Source organism: Otolemur garnettii, unplaced genomic scaffold (genome assembly GCF_000181295.1).
Source record: "Otolemur garnettii isolate 467f Iridium unplaced genomic scaffold, OtoGar3 scaffold00142, whole genome shotgun sequence".
NCBI lineage: Eukaryota > Metazoa > Chordata > Mammalia > Primates > Galagidae > Otolemur > Otolemur garnettii.
In genome coordinates, this window is record NW_003852537.1 from 1,292,995 (window position 1) to 1,298,654 (window position 5,660).

Here is a 5,660-nt window from a genome sequence, read left to right on the forward strand (position 1 = left end):
AAATATTTCATCTTCTTTGGCACTACTGTGAATGGAATAGAGTCCTTGACTCCTTTTTCAGCTTGGGTGCTGTTGGTATATATAAAGGCTACAGATTTATGAGTGTTGATTTTATAACCTGAGACACTGATATATTCCTTGATCACTTCTAGGAGTTTTGTAGTAGAATCCTTGGTGTTTTCCAGATATACTATCATATCATCTGCAAAAAGTGAAAGTTTAATCTCTTCTGACCCTATATGGTTGCCCTTGATTGCCTTTTCTGGAGGACATCTTAAAGTTTGATTCTTTTCCTTAACCTTTTCCTTCCACACTGTGGAATGGAGTTTTATTTCTCCCTTAATATGAATCTGCTAGCAGCCTGAACATGTCAGAACTTCACAATCCAATTTTAATCATCTTAATCTCTCAGCATGAATTAGTAAATACAGCATTGATCCAGTATGGATATAAAAGGCATATCTTGACACAGAAGTCAAGATGAAGTCATACAATATTCCTAACCCAGCAGAAGCTCATAGGTCTGGTCTACTGCAGATACTTGAGGGCAGATGGGTTGGCATCTCACCTGCTTGAAGCCTGGGTACAGGGACATGACATGTCATTTTATGTGTGGTCTGTCTGATAGTGGGGCTGTCACCAGAGATTTGGAAAACCAGGTAAGCAACACCTTAGCTCTACAAGACACTGGTGCAGCCCAAGAGTCAGTAACTGTACCACAGACAAAGCCCTTGTTATTTCAACACAATTACTCATCATAGAAGTTGCCATCTTTGGTTAGCATTTGTTTTTGTAAAAAAAAAAAATGAATGCCATATAGAGGAGAACAGGAAGGAAAAGATTCACCAAGCCTACCCTGGACCTTTATCGGGTGCTACATGAGTTTGGACACCAGACTAGATCATTTCTTGGGGGCCAATGCTGTTGCCAGATTAACATCATTGCATGACCTCACTTGACAGTTCAAGTAACATGTTGAAAGTTCAAAAGCAGAGATTACTTTGTTTGATTTGCCATGGCTGTGTTAACAAAGGAAGGAACAGAAGCACAAACACCAAGGCTACCCTGCTTTGGGCAGTTGGTACACAGGTTTCTACTCATTGTTCTGGGTAGGGATCCAAATGCCAACTTGATTTTTGCCAAATCTCAAGCTTCTTTTCTTAAGTCCTTCAAAACTCCACTTTTTTACACATTACAAAAGAGTTAGATTTATACCAAGTATTTGGAAGCTACTATGCCTGAAATGCTAACCTCTGAAAAAGAGGACAGAAGGTCTTAATCCACTACCTGGAACATGTTATTGTTACTTATGTTAAGTGGCATAATGCATGTTTTGCTACCAACAGAAAGGTACCTGAGCTTTGGAAGGCCCCTCTGTCGGATGAAAGCACATGCAGAGCATATGGCACCACATATGCACATCATACTTTTCATTCACACTTTCCCATTTGCCTCCATTGGGCCACCCTTGTGCACCCAACAGCTTCATGGTCAGATGTGTGGGTTGCAGCACCTCCCCTCAGCCTCTCTTCTTCCTCCCATCTGCCTTCCCTTAGTAGCACCAGAGTGGGGACCAGAATGCCACTTGGGAGAGTTTATATATGACACACCAAAGATGCTGCATCAGTCTTTTGTGTTTTCCTACAGAGGGAGCTGATGTGCAGAGGCAGTAAATTGGTGGCTTTGTGCTTGACTTCTTTGGAAGAGGTGACTGAGAATGGCACTGTGCTTCTCAGTATCTCTTGTCGAAGGGATGGATTCTATGAGGGGAAGAATAGCCTAGGCATGGATTCTGTCCTTATTGATTCCTCTATAGAGTGTCATTCTGGGAACAAACGGGTCAATCATCCTCCCCAGTAGCTCAAATTAACCAGATCATCTGATTATGGGGCCTTAGGTGCAGGTTAAAAGTGCTTACACTTCTCCAGTACAATGCAAGCCTTGAAATGTTTGTCATTCTGTAGAAATAAGAACATTCTGACTCCTCCAAGGCCTCACCATGAAGACAGACTTAGGAAGGGTCAGATATTAAAACAGGGTCAGAGCTTAGAGAGAGAGAAAAACATAAAAGCCTCGAACAAACTGTAAGCACAGTGTCACCATAAGCTATTGGAAATTTCTTTTTTAAAATTTTAACCTTTTTTTTTTTTCGAGACAGATGTTCATTATGTTGCCCTCAGTAGAGTGCCATGGTGTCACAGTTCAGAGCAACGTCAAACTCTTGGGCTTAAGTGGTTCCCTTGCCCCAGCTGCCTAAGTAGCTGGGACTACAGGCACCTGCCACTATGCCCAGCTATTTTTTTGTTGTACTTCCCATTGATGTCTTTAGCAGGCCTGGGCCAGGTTCGAACCCACCAGGCCCAGCATATGCAGCCAGCACCCTAACAACTACAGGCCCCAAGCCAAAATTTTAACATTTTAAAAAATTTTTATTTTTTTTTAAATTTCATATTAACATAAGCACACATACAATTAGGTTACATTGTTTGGGTTGCACTTGAGTACTTCACCAAGAGGTATGCTGTATACTCCCACACTGTACCCATCTGATGTGAATGTAATGAACCCCCTCCCATTTTCCCAACTGCTTGTAATTTAATTGTGTTTTTCTCTCATATGGGTCTATAGTTGTTGATATACTAATTGCAAAATAGTATTAAGTATATGGGATGCTTGCTTTTCTGATCTTTTTTTTTTATTGTTGGGGATTCATTGAGGGTACAAAGAATTAGGTTACACTGATTGCATTTGTTAGATAAAGTTCTTCTTATATTGTGTCCCACCCCCAAGAGGTGTGCCATACACCATGACCCCAAACCCTCTCCCCTCTCCATACTCCCTCATTCCCTTATCCCCCACCATATATTATGTCATTTACTACCTTCATATTAGTGCTTTTCCAGTCTTGAGATACTTAGGGCTTAAGAGAATATTGTCCAAAGCCCTCCAGGTAAATACAAAGGATTCAGTGTCCATCTTTTTAATGGCTGAATAGTATTCCATAGTATAATTATACCATACTTTAAGAACCCATTCATGTGTTCATGGGCACTGGGTTGTTTTCACATTTTTGTGATTGTGAATTGAATTGCTATAAACATTCAGGTTGCTGAAAATATCCTTATGGCAAATTTACTTTTTTTAATGGCTAGGTACCTTGTAATGAAATTGTAGGATCAAGTAGAAGGTCTACTTTTAGCTCTTTGAGAATTCGCCATACTTCCTTCAGAAGGGTTCTCCTAGTTTGCAATTCTACCAACAGTTCATAAGTGGTCCCCTCTCTCCACACCTGTGTCAGCATCTGCAGCTCTGGGACCTTGTGATATGGGCTATTCTCACTGAGGTTAGGCAGTATCTCAAAGAGGTTAAATTTGAATTTTTCTGATGGTGAGCATTTGTTCATGTGTTGATTGGCTATTCATCTGTCCTCTTAGGAAAAGATTCTGTCCATGTCTCTTGCCCTATGATTATTGAAGTAGTTTCCTCTTTCCTTGTTGATTTGCTTGAGTTCTTGTAACTTCTGGGTATTAAACTTTTGTTGGATGTATAGCATGTAAATATTTTTTCCCATTCTAATTGATGTCTATTTGATTTGTTGATTGTGTCCATAGCTGTGCAGAAGCTTACTAATTTGGTTAAGTCCTATTTATTTATTTTTGTTATTGCTATTGTGTTAGTGACCCTTTGTGATTGAGTGGATGTACATATGCAAAATCATATTCAGAATAGAAGAAAATGATTTGTTGCCCTTTTTACCTAGGGTTAGAATATCCAAATCATGGAAGAATTATATTTCTAGATAGACATAAGAAAATGAAATGTCCTGGAAGAATTAGAGCTTGAATCCCTCAGGAGCACTCAATGTGGGGACACTTACGAAATGCTCATTCCAGGATTTGGACTGTGAAGACTTCATCTCTTTTTGGCGAAGCATTGTGATTTTCATTGTGCCGCATACAGGAGGCAGGAGAGAAGATGATGACTAGTTACTGCTGTTGGAGTTGCAGTTATTCCTTATTGCCTACATGTGACCTCTCTCCCTTGACCATTTCAGTTCCTGAGTCAGTGCCTGGACAGCTCCCATATGTTTAAAATCACAATCTCTGTGACTTGCCTTTCTCTTTCACTCAATAGATATGGCACCCATTCACATGGACTTTTTGAGAAACTGGGAATTCCTGGGCCCACACATCTGCCTATTGTGGGAAATATTCTCTTTTATGGCAAGGTGAGTTTTTTAATTCACTCTTTTGCTTCCTAGGCCTGGAAACACCACTGTCCCATAAGTAAAGATGCCCCTCCTTGGGATGAAGTTCTGAGGTTTTACAGTGCAGAAATGATGTGTAGGCCCCAGCCAGAGCATGATAGGTTTATCCTAGGGCTTTGTGGTCAATTCCCAGAACCTCAGGTTTGCCTTAGTCAAATAGCCCAGATCTCTAGCAGCATAGGACTCAGTGTTCAGGGCTTGATGTTCAGACTGTGTGAGCAAAGTCTTTTTGCCTAATGCATTTTCAGAGGAAGGTGCAGTCAACTTAGTGTCAGCAGGAATACAGGAAGGGGTATAACTCCAGTATGGCCTCATTTAGTTTGTGCACCCGGCTATTCAGTAGCCTTTTGATCCTTCTGCAGAGCTTGGCAACTTCAGTTCATCAGGAATCCCAAGTATTCAAGCTTGGGTAATTTATTCCTATTTGAATGTCTCAAGAACTGCTAAATATCCTGAGTGTACTTCCATAGCTATAATCCATCTTTTGCTTCCCATGGTATATTTTGGAAATTTACCAGACAGAATAAGAGAGTTCTGTTTCTTTTCCTTCAAAGGTCCCCTTTGGGTGAGTCTGAGCAGGGATTGGGTATAACTGAGACAACACTGTGGTTGTCCATGGACAATGGATATTTAACCACAAAATAAATTTTGTTGTGTTTCGATTTTATAGCAAGGCAGACTTGCTTATGCAAAATATCTAGAAAAGAAATGATTTGACAAATTTACAAAGAGCTTAATTTAACTGAATTTCAATAATAGCTACGGGGACTGTAAATTATGACCAAGCCAATTGTGGCTTATTCTTCTGCCAGGGTCTGACCCCTGGACAGAAAGGAATAAGCTCATGTCCACAGGCCTCCAGCGCTAAGCCCACATGCAAGCAGCCTCTGACCCAGATTTCCTTTACTACACTCCACAGGCTTCTCTCAGATTTTAATTCTCTCAACTCAGGTATTTGTTGCCTAATTACTTCTGGAGGATCTAGGTTATTCCCCTCTGCAAAACCAATAATTTCCTCTTCACTTTGCTGAGATCACCTCATTAGCAAATGTTCCCCCAAGATCCACATATTTGGACCTTCTTTTGTAAAGCAAAAATATCACAAATATAAGTTAGCAGTAGGAAGATTTGGTTTCAGGTATCAAAAATGAAAACTTGGATCAAGAATTGCATTGTATTGGTTTATCAAAGATGAGGTAACGGTAGGTAGCTGGATTCATCTGTTGGCTTTCTATTCTGTTTCATACATCTACCTCTCTGTTTTTGTGCCAATACCATGCTGTTTTAAGCACTATCGCTTTATAGTATAGTCTGAGGTCTGGTAGTTTGATTCCTCCTGCTTTGTTTTTATTCCTGAGTAATGTCTTAGCTATTCGAGGTCTTTTCTGATTCC